Source organism: Panthera onca, chromosome B1, assembly GCF_046562875.1.
Source record: "Panthera onca isolate mPanOnc1 chromosome B1, mPanOnc1 haplotype 2, whole genome shotgun sequence".
Classification (NCBI taxonomy): domain Eukaryota; kingdom Metazoa; phylum Chordata; class Mammalia; order Carnivora; family Felidae; genus Panthera; species Panthera onca.
In genome coordinates, this window is record NC_138342.1 from 82,905,749 (window position 1) to 82,926,508 (window position 20,760).

Below are 20,760 nucleotides of genomic sequence, written 5' to 3' on the forward strand. Positions count from 1 at the left end.
GACTGAGCCACCCAGGTGCCCCAAAGCTGTACTATTTTCTAAGACTCTTTGTAGATTCATCCTATATCTAATAGATTGGTTTTATATCTAATCTGAGACAATGGCCTAATGTAATAAATAGTATCCCTACTTTACAGATGGGGAAACAGGTTCAGGGAGGTTAGGAAAATAGCTCATAACATAGTGAATGACGAAGCTGGGATTTGAATCCAGGAGTTGAATCCAAGTGTCCTGAATCCAGAGAGCTTTTACTTTTTCCATTACACAATCCTACCAAGCACCTCCTAGATTATAATTTTTCAGACATTTATAAGTTATAGACCCTACATTTATTATTCTTGATCACCTTACCCTTTTCATTTCTTCACAGCATTTGTAAAATTTTATATTTGTATTTCCGTGTGTCATATATACACATACACAAATACATACATATACATCCCCAGCCCCCCAACACACACAATTGACCATTATTTGTATGCTGGAGCAGGACCAAAGTTTCTTCCTGAGGAAAATTCTGGCTTTGACCATTTATTCCTATGAGTCACCTCAACTAAGGGATGGGTGGCCTGCTGCCTGGATGTGAGTATCACATAACTCTTCAGTTTCCACAACTGGATATGTATCCTACATCTGGTTGTTTTCCCTAATTGCACATGGGCCTGCCCTTGGTCAGTGATACCAGCATCAGAGAAAGCAGAAGAATCTCAAGGTAGAAAGATAGACTTGTCATGCCCTATTTTTACAGAACTTCTCTTCTTTTGCCTAAGACTGCTACAATAATCACAAAATTAATAGTCCCTACCTCCTAAGGCCTAAAATGGATATTGACTCATTCTTTAAGTCTTCCCTTCCCTTAGCACTTGTCACTCAAGGAGTTGTGAAGGCATTCTTGCACATCAAATCAATCATAGAAAATTTCAAAACAGGTGTCCTCAAGTTTTAATGCAGTTTAAAAATCCTTGGAGGGGCACCTGGGTGGCTCGGTCGATTAAGGGTCTGATTCTTGATTTCGGCTCAAGTCATGATCTCAAGGTTGGTGAGTTTAAGCCCACATGGGGCTCTGTGCTAACAGCCTGGAGCCTGCTTGAGAGTCTGTCTGTCTGTCTCTCTCTCTCTCTCTCTCAATCTCAAAATAAGTAAACATTAAAAAAAAAAAGTCCTTGTAGGGGTACCTGGGTGGCTCAGTCAGTTAAGCATCCAACTTCAGCTCAGGTCATGGTCTCATGGTTCATAGATTTGGGCCCCACATTGGGATCTGAGCTGATAGCTCAGAGCATGGAGCCTGCTTTGAATTCTGTGTCTTCCTCTCTCTCTGTGTCTCAAAAGTGAATAAACATGAAAAAAAAGTCCTTGGAGCTATGGTTCAGGAAGATATGCCTGGAAATGAAGACTTCTGCATTCTAGACTTAATTACACCCCTCCCTTTTTTCCTAGATGATAAGGAAAACAATGTAAAGGGAATATCTCAAGACACTAAAGAAGTGAGTGATTAGAAGAGAGTACCTAATCATTGCTTATGTAGTTTTATGGGGAAAATGGAAAATACAAATATTTTTGCTTGAAGATTTATTAGGCTTAGACCCCCTAATTTGAACATTCTGTATTAGAAAGACACAAATCTGGAGGAAATAGAAAAATACTTGATTCAAGTATAAAATGGTAACAAAATGGAAACTAACTTTGTGATAATTTAGGAATAGAGTATCCATAGGTTAGAAATATAAGAATAGAAGTTATCTAAGAAAATAACACTGATTATATATTGTTATTTTAATTTCAGTACACACTGCAGCCCCTTCTTCTTGTTTAGAAATAAAATGTATCCTATCAATACACATCTCTTTCCTGAATGATGCAAGTCAATTCCTTCCTATTTTTTTTTCCTGTGTCCAAAACATGAGTTCTCAGTGGGTCCAGATTAATCTTGTAGGCCATACAGTCAGACACAAGTGTAAGGTTACTATCTTTGCTCTTGAAACTTAAACAAAAAATTAAAAAAAAAACATGTGCAAAAAGATGAGATTTTGTATTGGGTTACATTTTTACATTTCCAGGAAGACTAGTTACTAATAAGGCTGCTAAGATGTTTTTAGTTTTAGACACATTTACTTATGCTGGAAAAATAAGTTTAATTACATTTCTGGTTGTGTTTAAAAGATTAATAGACAGTTGGCTCTCAAACATTAGTGAGCATTAAAAATCTCCTGGGATTGGGGGAATCCTGCTTAAAATGGAGATTTCAAGGCTCTGTTCCCAGGAATTTTGACTCAGTAAGTCTGAGGAGTGGGACCTAGAAAACTACATTTTTAAAAGCTTTAATTGAACTATACTATGCAGATAGAAAAATTCCTGTATCATTGGGGTATAGCTCAGAGAATTTTCACAAACTGAACCCACACTTGTAACCAGCACTCAGTTCAACAACCAGAATGTTCCAGTACGTAGAAGCCTTCTTGTGCTTCTTTCTCTTGCTCTCCCCTCACAGGAATAACTGTTATGCTCACTTCTGACTTGTTAGATTAGTTTTGTCCATTAGCTTTGTCTGTTTAGTTCTTGTATTTCACGCAAATGGAAGACTGTATAATTTATATTCTTTTGATTCTGACTTCTCTCAGTCAACATTATGTCCATGAGAGTCATCCATATTGTTGTGTATAATCGTAGGCCATTCATTTGCCTTGCTGTATGGTATTCCATTGTGTGACCATACCACAATTTACATATTCATTTATTTTTGTTAGGTATTTGGGTAGTTTCCAGTTTGGGCTATTAAAACTGGTACTGCTATAGACATTGCTGTTTGAATCTTTTGGTAGATTTGAGTGCCTTTCTTTGGAGATATACCTTGGAGTAGAATTTCTGAGTCACGGAGATAATCAAAATTTCGCATTTAGTAGATACTACTAGAAAATTCTCCAAAGTGGTTATACCAATTTATATTCCCACCAGAGAGTATGAGAGTTATTCCACATCCTCACCAACACTAGGTATTATCTACTTTTTTCATTTTAGCTATTCTAGTGATTGTGTAAAAGAAACTGCATTGTTAACACACTCCCCTCCCACTTGATTCTGATGTGGAGGGCGTGTGAACTTTGAAACACACTTATCTAGCTGTCACATATTAGGCTGAATGGGGCTAACAGATATGATTTTTTTTTGCCTACATTTTTTCTCTAAAGACCAGTCTTGCATTCTTGAGTTTACTGTGGCCCACACCACTCCGTCTCATTTTGTGTTCTACATGGTTCGTTCACACATTTATATTGCCAGCCCAGCTCACATAGCCATTTTAAGGTTAAATCTTGAAGACATTATGAATCAATCAACAAGCTATTAATTTAAAAGCATCTGTGTGCAGGAGTGCATGGGTGGCTCTGTCAGTTAAGTGTCCGACTATTGATCTCAGCTCAGGTCTTGATTTCAGGGTAATGAGTTCAAGCCCCACGTTGGGCTCTGTGCTGGGCATGAAGCCTACCAAAATAAATACATAAATGAATAAATGCATGCATGCATGCATGCATGCATGCATGAATGAATAAATAAATAAATAAATCTATGTGCAAGACACTTTGTATGCTAAGTGCCTCTTGATCTTCAAAGAAATAATCTAAAAAGTCTCCTTCCTGAAGAAATTTATAATCTAGTTGGATAGACAAGATATCAATATAGAAAAGCAAATAGCATTAAAAAGAGTTTGCAACTACCATAGTAAGTGCTTATTTGCAATGTAATTTATTGAACCATTATTTTTTAAACTGCCATGTAAAGGAGCTGTTTGTAGCTCACCAGACGGCAAGAGGCCATGTGGTCTAGAACCAAAACATCCACTCATCAGCCAACTCCTAGGCTCTAGAAATCAGGGCGAGGCCCTGAGGGATCTTCTAGTCCAGCCCAGCTTTGAGCTGGATGTAGCCACATGAGTGAGCCCAGGTGAAACTGGCAGAACCTCCTAGTCGACCTACAGGATTATGAGAAAAAAATAACTTGTTGTTGCTTTTAGCCCTAAAGTTTTAGGGTAGTTTCTTAAGCAGCGGTAAACAAGTGAAACACATGCTAACGCATGTGATAGTAAGTGCAGAAAGCAAATTGCACAACAGTATTTATAATATGATTCCTACCCCTTCACCTGCCTCTGGCTACCACCAATCTGTTCTTGGTTATCTATGAGTTCAGTTATTTTTTTTTAAGATTCCACATATAAGTGAGATCATACAGTATTTGTCTTTCTCTGACATTTCATTTAGCATAATGCCCTCAAATTCCAGCCATGTTGTTGCAAATGGCAGAATTTCCTTCTTTTTTATGGCTGAATTATATTCCATTCTATCTATATACCTTACTTTCTTTATATAGTCATTCATTAATAGACCACTGGGTTGCTTCGATGTCTTGGCTATTGTAAATAGTGGTAAATACTTATTGTAAATAACAAATATGTGTGTGTATATATCTTTTTTTTTTCATCAGTATTGACATTTTATGAGTTCCAAGACTAAACATAGAATTGAAGAAAATTGTTAATCTTTAATAACTTTTGATTATATATACAAATATTAATTAAATAAAAAATTAACTCAAAAAAGGTTTTATATATATATAATTATACATATATATATATATATATATATATATATATAATCTTTTTTGACTCAAAAAAAATATAATTATATATATATAATCTTTTTTGAGTTAATTTTTTAGTTTCCTTTGCATAAATACCCAGAAGTAGACTTTCTGGATCATACAGAAGTTCTATTTTTAATTTTTGGAGAAGCCTCCATACTGCTTTCCATAGTGACTACACCAATTTACCTTTCTACCAACAATGCACAAAGTTCCCTTTTCTACACATCCTTGCCAATACTTGTCCTTGTATTTTTTATAATAGCCATGCTACAGATTTGAGGTTATATCTCATCATGGTTTTGATTTGCATTTCCCTGATTAGTGATGTTGAACAGCGTTTCATGTAAGTATGTATGTCTTCTTTTGGGAAAATGTCCGCTCAGATCCTCTGCTCATTTTTAATTGGAGTGTTTGGGTTTTTTTGCTATTGAGTTCTTTGTGTATTTTGGATCTGAATCCATTATCAGGCATATGACTTGCAATATAATCTCCCATTCTGTAAGTTTTAATTTTTTCTTTTAATTTTTTGACGGTTTCCTTTACTGTGCAGAAGTGTTTTAGTTTGATGTAGTCTCATTTGTCTATTTTTGCTTTTTTGGCCTTTGATTTTGGCGTCATATCCAGAAAATCATTGCCAAGGCCAATGTTGACGAGTTTCTTCCCTATATTATCTTGTAGGAGTTTTATGGTATCAGTTCTTATGTTTAAGTCATTGACCCATTTTGAGTTAATTTTTGTGAGTCATGTAAGACAGGGGTCCAATTTAATTGTCATACATGTATTTATCCAAGTTTTCCAGCATCATCTGTTCAAGAGACCATCCTTTCCCCATTTGGTGTGTTTGACTTCTTTGTCAAATATTAGATGATCGTATATGTGGGAGTTTAATTCTGGGCACTCTCTTCTGTTCCCTTGGTTTATGTGTCTATTTTTACACTAGCGCCATACTATTTTTATTACTAAAGCTTTGTAGTATAGTTTGAAGTCAGTAGTGGGATACCTCTGTGTTTGTTATTGTTCTGCAGGATTGCTTTGGCTATCTAAGGTTTTTTGTCGTTCCATACAAATTTTAAGATCGTTTTTTTCTATTTCTTGAACATTGTTTCTTTCAGTCTTCATGGAAACCTTATCTAGTAGGTTTTATTATCCTTTATCCAATGAAGGTCTAATGCAAAGAGAAGTTATATAATTTTATAAGGCCAAACGTCTAGTACAAGGCAGAGCTAGGATTCAAATTAACATTTACCTGACTACAAAACCCATGCTATTAATTACTAAATATGCTTCTTTCTCACAGCTCTTATTCTGGCCTGTAGCTAAGCCTGTTGAATTGTATCATCGGCAGCCTTGAATCAAATTCAGCACGTCATAGTAACACCTAATCTTGCATACTGCTTTACTGTCTGTGGAACATTTTCACATCCATCACTTATTTTGGCTGATACCGTGAATCACTCTGCAGGGACCTGAGCAACATTTACTTCCTGCATGAACCAGAAGCTGTGAATATGAGTGTTAGTTCAATAAGTCTGAGTTAGAATGCCAACTCTGACAAGGTCTGTGTGACCTCGTCCAACTCTCTGAATTTGTCTGGGTCACAGATGTCTTTCTTTTTAATAAATTTTTCTTAGTGTTTATTCATTTTTGAGAGACAGAGAGAGACAGAGCATGAGCAGGGAAGGGGCAGAGAGAGAGGGAGACACAAAATCCAAAACAGGCTCCACGCTCTGAGCTGTCAGCACAGAGCCTGACTCGGGACTCGAACTCACGAACTGTGAGATCATGACCTGAGCTGAAGTCGGGCACTCAACCAACTGAGCCACCCAGGCGCCCCTGGGTCATAGATGTCCCAGTAAGCTGGTATATTAAATAATGCGTGCATGTGATATACTTAGTTCTGACTTTAACTCAGATGTTTGCTCAGCAAGGTTTTTGCTCAGGTTCCCTGTCCCTATTTTCTACTGTACCCTGCCCTGTCCTTCCCGTCCCCCGTCTCCACCAAAGTAGCTAGAGCAGGAGACATTTGGGATTGGGACAAACCTCTGCCCACGGCTTTAACAAGATCAATGCAGTCTCAAAACTTATGGAGTAGACCTTGGGGGAAGAAGGTTGTGGTCTAATAAATAGACATTATTTAATATACTAACTTACACACAAAACATCAACATCGAGTGGCAAAGTGCCTAAGCCCAAAGTCGCATATAGCTGGCAGTCAGAGATCCTGTGCAAGACCCAATGGCCCTGCTCTTTACTATGTGGAATTCTCAGTATACAGAGACAGTTATGAGTCACACAAAACCCTGCACCGCCCTCAGGAGGCACTCTCAGAGCTACAGGCACACAGCTTTATCGATTCTTACTGCCTGAGCAGAGTCAAGACCCCATGGTCTGGCAGTGGCTCAGTGTCCACTAGTCAGGAGTAACAACACTGGGTTTGGAATCTGATAAGCCTCACTTTAACATGTTTGCTATCAGGGCAAATAATTTCATCTCTCTGGGTGTCAGTTTCCTATTCTCTACAATGTACATAGTAATACTTATTTCATAAAGTATCTTAAAGATTAGATGCCATGATGGAGATGAAAAGTTTGGCACAAATTAAGGATCATAAATGGCGGCTATTCACCGTGCATTTTGTTCTCTCTCCTCCACTTGCTCTGGGAAAGCAGACTTCCTCAGTCTGAACCAAGAGCGGCACGCTCCCCCGGCAAAAACCTCTGCGCTTTTCCTTGCTTCCTTTCTCCTTGTCTGTTACTAATTGGCTCTCCCCCCTCTCTGTCTCCTCTCTGCCTCTGTTTCTGTCACTGCCTGTTCTTTTGCTGTCTCTTTCATTCTCCTGTTAAGGCCTTTCCTCCCTTTTCCCCTGTCCTACCTTTCTCAGACTTCACCCACCTTTATGCTATTATCAGATTTTTCTCTAGGACGTTCCCTTTTCAACCAACCACCATGCAGTATGTGCTGAGCTGCTGTGCGCAAATCACAGGGAGGAGTAGGAAGATGAGGAGGACACAGGCCCCAGTGCTCAGAGGCTCCCATCTAGTGTGGAAGAAAGATGCACACTCCAGCCTGCCCCAGCCTGGCCCATCCACCCACTCACTCTGGGGCCTACTGCCCTCCTCAGGCAACTCCTTCACTCTCTCCTGGTCGGCAGGTTATATGTCATTCTGTCCAGTCTCTTTCCCCTTTGTCACATGACTGTTCAAAACATACCTGTTCTATGTCACATTAACTTTTTATCCCTTCCAAGGCCTTTTTTTTAAGTTTTATTTATTTATTTTGAGAGAGAGCGTGGGAGAGGGGCAGAGAGAGAAGGAGCGAGAGAATCCCAAGTAGGCTCTGCACTGTCAGCATGGAGCTCAATATGGGGCTCCATCCCATGAACTGTGAGATCATGACCTGAGCCAAAATCAAGAGTTGGACGCTTAACCCACTGAGCCACCCAAGACCTTAACTAGCTTCCAAGATCTTAACTAGCTAATCTAATGAGATAATTTTCTGTAGTGTGCTCCCAAGACAGGGTGAAATGAGAGGACCCATCTTCTCTGGAATCTTCCCATTTGTCCAAGGTAGGGATTATATATTTTCATGCAAGGGAATATTATTCATCCTTAAATTTTTTAAATGTTTAATTACTTTTGAGAGAGAGAGAGAGAGAGAGAGAGAGAGAGAGAGAGAGGCAGAGAGATGGAGACACAGAATCCAAAGCAGGCTCTAGGCTCTGAGCTGTCAGCACAGAGCCCTATGAGGGGCTTGAACTGACGAACTGTGAGCTCATGACCTGAGCTGAGGTTGGACACTTAACCGACTGAGTCACCCAGATGCCCCTATTCAACCTTAATAAGAGATATCCTGCTATATGCGACATTGTGGATGAGACTAGAAGACATCATGCTAAGTAAAATAAGTCAGTCACAGAAGGACAAATATTGCTGTTCCACTCTCTGAGGTCTCTTAAAAAATCAAACTGACAGAAGCAGAGTAGAAGGGTGGTTGCCAGGAGCTGCAGGGAGGAATGAGTGAGGAGTTGTTACTCAGTGGGTATAAAACTTCAGTTACGAAAGACAAGTAAGTTCTAGAGAACTTCTGTACAACATGGTGCCTGTGGTTAATAATACTACTATATTGTGCACTTAAAAATCTGTTAAAAGTGTATTTCTCATATTAAATGTTTGTACCATGAAAACAACAACCACAAAAATGGAATGAGGAAACTTTTGGGGGTGATGGATACGTCTGGTACTCTAATTGTGATGATGGTTTAATGGGTATCTGTGTTATGTCCAGACTCCTCGGATTATATACATTATATATGTGCAGGCTTTTTGTATATCAATTATACTTCAACAGAGCTGTCATAAAAAATCCATAATCCCTACCTTGGGCAAGTCATATCCCAGCTTGTGCCAAATGCAATATGACATCTTGTGTTGAATATTGAAACAGAACAAGAGGATATTAGTGGGAAAACTGTTGAAATCCAAGTGAAATCTGAAGTTCAGTTAATAGTAATGTACTAATGTTGGTTTCTTGGTTCTAACAAATGTACCACAGTCGTGGAAGATTAGGGGAAACTGGACGAAGGCTATACAGGAACATTATGTGCTATCTTTGCAATTTTTCTATGTATCTAAAATTATTCCAGGGGTGCCTGAGTAGCTCAGTAGGTTGAGTGTCCGACTTCGGCTCAGGTCGTGATCTCATGGTTGACGAGTTAGAGCCTCACGTCGGGCTCTGTGCCGACAGCTCGGAGCCTGGAGCCTGCTTCGGATTCTGTGTGTGTGTCTCCCTCTCTGCCCCTCCCCCGCTTATGTGCTGTCTCTTTCTGTCTCAAAAATACAATAAGCATTTAAAAAATAAAACAAATAAGTAAAATAAATTATTCCAAAATAAAAATTAATAAGAATTATTAAAATTATGAAACCTTTAAAAGTTAACTCACTATTTCCTTACTCTCAGATGAAAACTATGGTAAAGATAATAGAGTTGCAAGCATGAGAGCTCACAACAACATAGTAATCTACCGTTTCTCCTTTGCCAACCTCAGTGCTTCATCTGAGCCTCCTCTGCATCCCCTTGTTCAGGGTCATCTACGTTTGTGGCGCAGAGAAGAAGCCTGACCCACGGGAAATCCTGCAAGTATTCTTCACATCTCCCCTCGTTATGAAAAAAAACATAAGAAGTTGTGAACATGAATGAATGGCTCCCTCATTCATCCAATAAAACAAGAGCACTGACTTGCAATTGTCTTTAAAAGATAAAGAAAACTAAAAATGGACTTTTCCTGCAATGTCCATGCTGTCTCCAAATCACTAGACATCAGCCAGTCTAAAGGTATGTTGTTATTTTCCAGCTCTCCTTTATGCAATGCAGAATCCTAATTATTTAGCTGGTATTGAATTGAATGCTTGGAGACATGCCTCCTTGATCCTTAGCTCAGCTTCTTTTCCCAGGAAATTTAGAAAGCCTTTATCAAGCCTACAGTATTCTAAGGATCTGTTGTAACAGTTATCAAATAATTTATTTATACTCCAAAGATCAGCTTGAAGTCTGGTATCGGTGAAGAGGACTCTTTGTTTGTGTTCAGTTTTGAAATATTAAGGGTCAATACCTGTCAAAGAGAATCCATGTGAGAAGCAGAATGTTTTTGCATCTGGGGCAAGGTGAAAGAGTGCTGTCCAATAGAACTGTAATGTGAGCCACACATGCAATTTTAAGTTTCCTGGTAGCCACATTAAAAAGAGTATAAATAAATGGGTGAAATGGATATTAACAACATTTTACTGAAACTGATCTTTTCAAAATGTTATCATTTAAAAGTATAATGAATACTAAAAGTTATTAATTATTTTATTTTATTTTTCTAATAAGTCTTCAATATTCCATATATATTTTATACTTAGAGCACATCTCATTGAGGACTAGGCATATTTCAAGTGTTTAAGCCTGGCGCGAAGGGCTTCCTTAAAGATATTAGATGTTAAAAACCCCCAGAACAGAATTAGAATGGTAGAACTCATTTCTAAGTGTTTGCATTACATTTCCAAGTTAATCATAGTGCACAGGGCTTTAAATAGCTCTAGAGGTAATCATTAGTTGTGTTAGGCAGGCCGACTTGAGTTAGACCATGACCGCATGTCCTTGAGAACATTATTTAACCTCTCCAAACCTAAGTTTTGTCCCATATAAAATGAGAATAATAATATCTAATAAGAATAATATCTACTTCAAAGAGTTGTAAAAATTGAGATAATCCATGTAAAGTACTCAACACAACACTGACTCTGATTTGAAAACAAGCATTTGATACATAATACTACTATGTTATTATTATTTGGCTGAGTACAAACCATTTTCTCAAGTGTCTGTAAGACTTCTAAGTGGACGTATCCAGTAGACAGTTAAGCATAAAGGAAAAAAAGCAAGAGTGGGATAATCCCCATAGAAGATGCATTCTAGGCCTTTTATTCTACTCGAGTATCCGGTGTAAGATACCATATTGCACTTAGGACAATTAATATTTGATGGATAACCTTTTTTTAAATTTTAATTCCAGTACAGTTAATATATAGTGTTATATTAGTTTCAGTTGTACAACATAGTGATTCAACAATTACATTACACAGTGCTCATCATGATACATACACTCTTTAATCCCCTTCTCCTATTTCACCCATTCTCACACCCACCTCCCTTCTGGTAACCACCAGTTTGTTCTCTATAGTTAAGAATCTGTTTATCTTTTTTGTTTCTTTCTTTCTTCATTTGTTTTCTTAAATTCCACATGTGAGTGAAATCATATGGTGCTTGACTTTCTCTGACTGACTTGTTTCACTTAGGATGATAGCCTCTACGTTCATCCATGTTGTTGCAATATATACATATATAAATGGTATAGATACTACTTCTTTATCCATTCATCTGTTGATGAACACTGAGCTACTTTCATAATTAGGCTATTGTAAATAATGCTGCAATAAACATAGGGGAGAATATATCTTTTAGAGTTAGTGTTTTTGTATTCTTTAGGCAAATACCCAGTGATGGAATTACTGGATTATATGGGAATTCTATTTTTAAGTTTTTGGGAACTTCCATACTGTTTTTCACAGTGGTTGCAGCAGTTTGCATTCCCACCAACAGTGTACAAGGGTTCCTTTTTCTTTGCATCGTCACCAACACTCGTTTCTTTTGTTGATTTTAGCCATTGTGACAGGTGTGAGGTGATATCTCATTGTGGTTTTGATTTGCATTTCCTTGATGATGAATGATGTTGAGCATTTTTCCATGTGTCTATGGGCCATCTGTATGTCTTCTTTGGGAAGATGTCTGTTCATATCTTCTGCCAATTTTTAATTGGATTATTTGTTTCCTTGGTGTTGAATTTGGTAAGTTCTTTATATATTTTGGATACTAATCTTTTATCAGATATGTCATTTGCAAATATGTTCTCCCAGTCAGTTGGCTGTCTTTTAGTTTTGTCAGTGATGTTTTTTTGCTGTGCAGAAGCTTTATATTTTGATGTAGTCCCAATAGTTAATTTTGCTTTCGTTTCCCTTGCCTCAGGAGACATATCTAGAAAAATGTTGCCAGGATCAATGTCAGAGAAATTACTGCCTGTGTTCTCTTCTAGAATTTTCATGGTTTCAAGTTTCACATTTAGGTCTTTAATCCATTTTGAGTTTATTTTTGTGTGTGCTGTAATAAAGTGGCCCAGTTTTCCCAACACCATTTATTGAAGAGACTGTCTTTTTCTCCACTGCCTGTTCTTTCCAGCTTTGTCAAAGATTAATTTACCATATAATCATGGTTTATTTCTGGTCTCTCTATTCTGTTCTATTGATCTATGTTTCCGTTTTTGTGACAGTACCATACTGTTTTGGTTACTACCGCTCTGTAATATAATTTCAAATCTGGGATTTTGATACCTCCAGTTTTGTTTTTCCTTCCTCTTGTACTTTTTGGAAGAGTTTGAGAAAAGTAGGTATTAATTCTTCTTTAAATGATTGGTAGAATTCACTTGTAGCCCTCTGGTCCTAGACTTTTTGTTTGTTAGGGAATTTTTGATTTCTGATTCAATTTTATTGCTACTAGTCAGTCTATTCAAATTTTCTATTTCTTCCTGATTCCATTTTGATAGTTTATATGTTTCTAGGAATTTATCCATTTCTGTTAGGTTATCCAATTTGTTGGCATATAATGTTTTATGATATTCTTTTATAATCCTTTGTATTTTTATGGTGTTGATTGTTATTTCTCATCTTTCATTTCTGATTTTGTTTATTTGAGTCCTCTGTCTTTTTTGTAACATTTATTTATTTTTGAAAGAGAGAGCACAAGCAAGGGAGATGCAGAGAGGGGGACAGAAGATCTAAAGTGGGCTCCACACTGACAGCCGTGAGCCTGAAGCAAGGCTTGAACTCTTGAAACATGAGGTTGTGACCTAAGCTGAAGTCAGACTCTCAGCTGACTAGGCCACCCAGGCACCCCATCTCTGTCTCTCTCTCTTCTTTTTCTTTTTTATGAGTCTTTCTAAAGTTTTATCAATTTCGTTGATCTTATGAAGGAAACAGCTCCTGGTTTCATTGATCTGTTTTATTGTTTTTTTTAGGTTCTATTTCATTTAATTCTGCTCTAATCTTTATTATTTCCCTCCTTCTACTGGTTTTGGATTTTTCCCCCTTATTTTTCCAGCTCCTTTAGGTGTAAGGTCAGGTTTTTTTTTTGAGATTTTTCTTGCTTCTTGAAGTAGGCCTGTGTTGTATAAACTTCCTCTCAGAATAGCTTTTGCCGATCCCAAAGATTTGGGACTGTTGTGTTTTCATTTTCATTTCTTTCTGTGTATTTTTTGATGTTCTCTTTAGTTTCTTGGCTGATTTAATGATTGTTTAGTACCATGTTATTTAACTGCCATATATTTGTACTCTTTCAGATTTTTTTTTCTTGTGGTTGATTTCTAGTTTTATATTGTTGTGGTCAGAAAAGATGCACAGTATGACTTCAATCTTTCTGAATTTGTTGAGACTTGTGTTGTGGCCTAATATGTAATGTAATCTGGAGAATCTTCCATGTGCACTTGAAAAAAGTGTGTATTCTGCTGTTGTTGGATGGAATGTTCTGAATATATCTGTTAGATCCATCTGTTCCAATGTGTCATTCAAAGCTACTGTTTCCTTGTTGATTTTCTGTTTGGATGATCTGTCCATTGTATAAGTGGGGTGTTAAAGTCCCCTACTGTTATTGTATTACTACTTATTACTTCCTTTATCTTTTTTAATAGTTGCTTTATGTATTTGCGTGCTTCTATGTTGGGTGCATGAATATTTATACTAGGTATATCTTCTTATTGGATTGTTCCCTTTATGATTAAATAGTGTTGTCTCTTGTTACAGTCTTTGTTTTGAAGTCTATTTTGTCTGATACAGGTATTGCTATCCCATCTTTCTTTTCACTGCCATTTGCATGAGGAATGCTTTTCCATTCCTCCACTTTCAATGTGCATATGTCTTTAGGTCTGAAATTAGTCTCTTGTAGGCAGCTTATTGATGGGTCTTGCTTTTTTATCCATTCTGTCACCCTGTGTCTTTTGATTGGAGTATTTTTTCCATTTAAATTCCAAGTAATTATTGATAGGTGTGTACTTTTTACCATTTGGTTCATTGTTTTATGGTTATTTTTTGTAGTTCTTCTCTGTTCCTTTCTTCTATTTTATTCTTCTTTCTTTTTTCAATTTATTTATTTATTTTTTTAATTTATTTTTGACAGAAAGAGAGAGAGAGCAAGTGGGAGAGAGGCAGAGAGAGAGAGGGAAACACAGAGCCTGAAGCAGGCTTCAGGCTCTGAGCTGTCAGCACAGAGCCCAACATGGGCTCACAAACTGTGAGATCATGACCTGAGCTGAAGTGGATGCTTAACCAATTGAGCCACCCAAGCGCTTGAGCTGGCTTTCTTTAGTGATATGCTTGGATACCTTTCTCTTTATTTTTTGCATATCTATTACTGGTTTTTGATTTGTGGTTATCATTAGGTTTGTATATTAAGTTGGCGGTTGTTTAAATTTGAACTGATTCTAAAAGCACCTGATTTTTTACTCCTCTCCCCTCTCTTCCCATGTTTTAGGTATATAGTGTCATATTTACATCCTTTTAGTTTATGGGTCATTTGACTGATTTTCATAGATATACTTGATTTTAGTGCTTTTATGGTTCCTTCCTTTTTTACTCCTACTTATGGCCTTTCCTTTCCACTCAGAGTCCCCTTTGACGTTTCTTGTAGGGCTGGGTTAGTGGTGATGAATTCCTTTAACTTTTGTTTGTCTGGGAAACTTTATCTCTGTATGTTTTCAGTCTTTTTGTTGAGGGTCTCACTGAGGTCCTCCACTCTTTTCTCAAGTCCAATGAGTATCTTTATGACTATTACTTTAAATCTCTAACAGGCATATCACTTATCTCCATTTCATTTAGTTTTTTTGCTGTGATTTTTGTCCTTTTCTTTCATTTGGGACAATCCTCTATCTCCTTGTGTTGTCAAACTCTGTTTTCTATATTTTAGGAAAGTCAGCTACATCTCCTGCTAAGTAGTGGCCTTATGAAGAGGTCCTGTAGTGCCCTACAGTGCAATATCCTCTGTTCACCAGAACCTGGCGTTTCAGGACGTCTCCTATGTGTGTTGTGTGCACACTACTGTTGTGGCTGAATCACATTTGCCTTCGGTCCAGTCATCTGCACTTGCTTTCTTTGTTGTGGGCAGTGTTTGATCCCTGTGTTGTTGGTGGACCAATCTGGGACCACCTTGTGCTTGAGTTGGGTCAGACCAGGTGTTTGCTAGAAATGCAGTAACAGCAGGCTGTAGGGCACTTTCCCTGTATTTTCCCATGAGAAGCTTTTGTTGGTGGGTGAGGCCTGGGGTAACACCAGGTGTCTGCCCCCAGCTCACTGCTGGGGCTGCAGTCAGACTATTACATGTGGTTATCTTCTCCTCTCCCCAGCGCAGGAATCACTTCGGAGTGGTATTGGCCCCTGTTGGGGCTGCTTTGCACACTGCCTCATTTGTGGTCCCACACCGGATGGACCCCTGCCAAGGGTGTGTTCGGGTGATAAGTCCACAGGAGAACTCAGAGGCGATGCACATGGTGATAGGCACAGGTTTGTGCTGGTCCGATGTGGAAAGGGACCTGTAGCCACTTTGGAGAACTCTTATCCAGGCCAAGTTGGAGGGGTGGGTCTGCAGGAGAATGTGGGAGTGGGGATTGCGTGGGGCACAGTGCTAGCAAATTAGGTAGAGAATGTTTGCACTGCGCTGGTTCCTGCAGGTGTCTGTGTATCTGGGCTACTCTCACCAGCTCTTTTGTTCTTGCAGAAGTCTCCCAAAGATCCCTATCCCTCCAGCATACTTTCTGAGATTAGTAAACAAATCTCCCTCCCTTAAACCCCAGACATTTTTCAAACTGCTCTTTCTATGGTGTCTCTTGGCAGGGATGTTTGTTGTGCTGTCTATTTAAGGGTAGGGACTCAGTTTCCTATTGCCCTCTGGCTGAGTCTCCTGAACTTTAAATATTAAAATTCCAGGTGTTAAGCTCCACTGATTGTAAAAGTTCAGGAAGTCAAACCCTGTGGTTTTCAAAGCCAAATTCTATGAAGATTTGTCTTCCCAATGTGGGTCCCCCATGCCTGGGGTGCCTGGGGTGGGGTTTGCTCCTCTCTCCTTTGTGCTCATGGTGTCCTTCCCTCCCACAACATTCTTGCTGGTCAGTTAGGCTCCTGACCATGTCTCTGCCCTTCCCACCCTCTTCAATGTGGCCTCTTCTCTACATTTAGCTGTGGAAAGTCTCCCCACTCTTTGGGTTGTTTTCTGGGTTATTTACACTGATGTGGGTATTATCTGGGTGTATCTATGTGCCAAGGAGAGCTTAGGGTACTCCTCCTCCACCATCTTCTCCAGAGTTGACCTTGATGGACAAACCTTAATTCTTCTGGGGACACGCATTTAGGACAGTTAATATTTGATGGACAACCTGAGAGATGATGTATAGGTTTATTATGTGTTTGAGTCTGTTTGAGATATAAATGTATAGAAGTTAAAAGAGGGATTAAGTTCTTTTCATCTAAAGCGTATACTTACAAACATGCTGATCTGAATCAAGTGAAAGTAGATTTTGGCAACCAAACCTGGGACTGTCTCCTTGTTTGAATTATCCTCAAGTTAGGATTGCACAGGTATTGCTGCCTGGAGCTTTGAAAAATTTTCTTTACAAGGAGACACAATGACAGGATAATATCCTAGATTCCTTTTCTCAGCATTAAACTAGCTGGAATGGCATCTGGAACTAAGTTTGTAATAGATAATCAATTTCCAGTATAATGAAAAACATAGGAGACAACAGTAAATTTTGCATTTCAAGTTAAAGTATTGATTGTTCTCTACTGGAGTGCCCTCCCTCCTAACTTTGTGCCTTGCTGAGGGTCTCAACTTAAATATCACCTTCTCAGAGGGGCTCGTCCTGGCTGTCCTGTCTTCCTTACGGGACCCCACTCTTGTCCTTCAGGGCTGCGGCACATGATGCTACCTACCGCCTGCCTTTTTAACCAACCCCCAGTAGTTGTTCAAGGCAGTGATGTGTCTGGCTAAAACGCAACAATTATCAACCTTCCCTGGGACAGAGACAGCAGTGTGACAGTGTCGTGGCCCAGGAGCATAGGCAGAAGCTGCTGAGGATGGCTGGGAAATGGCTGCTTTCTCCCCATCATTGCTGACTCCAGGTTGCTTTCTTCTTTATGGAATGCAGATGCCAGGCTTGGAAGGGCAACAGCCCCCTAGGACCACAAGAACAAAAGATACAGGCAAGGACTGCTGGAGCAGGAAGAGGGGAAAAGGAAAGAGCCTGTATCCCATGACATCTCTCTGCTTTAACCCAAGTTTCCCTACCTAACGTTAGCAACAACAACAACAAAAATTGTACATATATGTTTGTGCATTTCCGTCATCAGTGCCTGTCTTCTTCACTAGACTGTGAACTTTATGAAGAAACAGACCATCCAGGTTTTTTTTGTTCATGACTGTGTACCCAGCACCTTGCACAATGTCTGGTGCATAGATTTTCAAAGGAGATTCTGGAAAAGAATGAATGATATGCAGCATTGTGGAGTGAGACATTTATTAAAACAAAACCATTTTAGCTGAAAGGTAAGAGAGAAAGTAAAATGCAGCAACACAGAGGCCTCAGTTACCGTGAGAATAAAGCTAAGAGTGAGGCAGAGACACTGAGACAGATACTGAGAAGGAAGCAGAAGCCTGAGTTCTCTCCATCTTCTCTCTCTGTAAACTGTAATCTGTAAACTCAGATTCTGCCCAGTGATGTTCTTTTAGTATAAGGGCAATAAAAGTGACTTATTTTCAAAATGTCCTTGCGGGGTGTATGGCACACACAAAATACATGCAAGGTCAAGAGTGACATGATAATGGTGGACACCTGTCTTTTCTTCCTGCACACCCCCTATGTGCACACACACACACACACACACACACACACAGATCTTGGCAAAAATAGTGAAAAGAAAAGGCTTCTGCATAACCCCTCTTTAGACAGTCATCTCTGACTCTCAAGAGTTTGATCCTATGGGCTGTGCTAGGCTCCTGCTAAGGCTCCTTTCTTTCAGACAGGTCTTCCATTTCACTTTCTTTTTAAAGTTTATCTATTTACTTTGAGAGAGACAGAGAGAGAGAGAGAGAGAGAGAGAGAGAGAGAGAGAGAGAGAAAGAGAACAAGTGGGGGAGAGGCAGAGAAAGAGAAGGAGAGAAAGAGAATCCCAAGCAGGCTACACACAGTCAGTGCAGAGCCCAATGCAAGGCTTGAATTCACCCACCACAAGATCATAACCTGAGCCAAAGTCAGACACTTAACTGACTCAGCCACCCAGGCACCCCTCTATCAGACAGGTCTTAAGAAAACCCAGCCTCTGGCTTGCACCACTGATGTTACCAGTAGTGTGTTGAAACTCAAAGGTCCTGGAATTGTAACAGGTTTTGTCATGGGTCTTGGAATGATTTCAAAGCTGTAAAAACCCTGTGAAGTGCTGCACCTGCCTAACTTGTGTCCTGTCTCTACTTCCTGTCCTTCTCACTGGACCATCCATGCTCTCCCAATGAGCTGCCATCTGAGACATTTTAAATTTCAAGTGGAGGCAGTAATCACTTCTCCCAAGGAACTGGTTTGCTTGGGCAATTGTAGATAATCTCTCAAAATTAAGAAGACAGGAATTGTCTGATAATGAGAGATGATATTCAAAATATCAAACAACTACTATGGCATGGATACCAACCAACTGGGAGGGACACAGCTGGTAACAATCAGTACTCCTGTTTAGGGCACACCAGCTGCATTTCAACCTGCTTGGCTTGCTGCCCAAGCACACACACATAGCTGAGAACTGTAACACAACCCTGAGAAGTCATGGATACATTTTAGGATGGAATCCTGTGAACTGTCTCCACAACCTGCCTCACTTGAAGAGATCACAATCTGATACATGAAACAGATACTGTTTTTATAATTGAGTATGGACTATGAATATGCTTCCTAAGTTTCATTTTACTGTATTAATTTTTCTTTTGCTGCCTAATACATTGCTACAAACTTAGCAACTTAAAACAATGCAAAGTTGTTATCTCACAGTTTCCATGTGCCAGGACTGTAGGCATGGCTTAGCTTTAGCTGGGTCCTCAAAACAGGGTCTTATAAGACTGCAGTCCAGGTACCAGCTGAGTTTGGGGTCTCATCTGTGGCTTGGGATCGTCTCCCAAGCTCTCAGGGTTGTTGACAGATTCATTTCCTTGCAGCTGTAGAACTCATGATAGCTTGCTTCTTTAAGGCTAGCAGGAAAGCTTGTCTGATCTTAGGGAAGGCCTAAATCTCCTTTAAAAATTAGGTCAGGGATGTGTAGGTGGCTCAGTCAGTAAAGAGTCCAACTTCGTCTCAGGTCATGATCTCATGGTTCCTGGGTTTGAGTCCCACATTGACTCTGTGCTGACAGCTCAGAGCCTGGAACCTGCTTCAGATTCTGTATCTCCTTCTCTCTCTGCCCCTGCCCTGCTCACGCTCTGTCTCTCTCTCTCTCTCAAAAATAAATAAACATTAAAAAACTTAGGTCAGATCCACCCCCAAACAATCTCCTTTTGATGAACTCAGAGCAATTCTGATTAGGGATTTGAATTGTATCTGCAGAACCTCTTCATCTTTGCCATAGAATGTCACCTAATCACAAGAGTGACATCCATTGTATTCACAGATGTGCCCACAATCAAGGGAAGGGGGTTATACAGGGTATGAACAGTAGTGGTGAGGAAATGTAGAGGCTAATTTAGAATTCTTTCTATTATACTTACATCAGTACTTTTGTTATGCTCTGGCGATCACAAAGTACTCTTTTCTATGAATGCAGATACTTGTTGCAAATTTAGGGCTGAATCATGTGCTTCCAAAATTGACAGAACAAAGTACACGGTGGGCAAGACACCAGATGAAATAAGTTTTATTCTTGTGTTGTTTTCAATTACATTTTTGCCTTTCATAAATAATTTACATTACTTTCTTATATGTTAATCAGACACCAGTGGGATTTTTATAAAAAATGCAAAATGAGGATAAAAATCAATAGGTCTAATCTATTCACAGCTCCAAGATGTGGCCACACTGCTTGTATATGGAGAAAATGCACCTGACGGAGTGTTCTGCATATTCACATGTGTATTAATGTGCTAGGGCTGCCATAACAGAATACCACAGATAGGGTGGCTTACACAACAGAAGTTCATCTTTTCATAATTCTGGAGGCTGGAATTCCAAGGTCAAGGTTCTGGCAAGGTTGGTTTCAGGTAAAGCCTCTCTTCCTGGCTAGTAGACGGACCCCTCCTTGCTGTGACTTCACATGGCCTTTCTTCCATGTGTGTATGGAGAGAGAGAGAGAGGGAGAGGGAGAGGGAGAGGGAGAGGGAGAGGGAGAGAGAGAGAGAGAGAGAGAGAGAGAGAGAGAGAGAGTGTGTGTGTGTGTGTGTTCTGGGGTCTCTTCCTCTTCTTAAAAGAACACCTGTCCTATTAGATTTGGACTCACCCTTAGGACCTCCTTTAGCCTTCAT

General features: G+C 39.3%; 1 protein-coding gene across 1 annotated transcript in view; it reads left to right on the forward strand.

Moving 5' to 3' along the window:
- Positions 1-9,879: 9,879 nt before the first annotated feature.
- The window catches only part of CB1H4orf17 (chromosome B1 C4orf17 homolog), a 53,724-nt gene continuing 42,843 nt past the window's right edge, over positions 9,880-20,760 (forward strand). The window contains exon 1 of the mRNA XM_060654572.3: positions 9,880-9,963. The gene's annotated coding sequence lies outside the window, so the exon portion shown is untranslated. The remainder of the gene's footprint in view (positions 9,964-20,760) is intronic.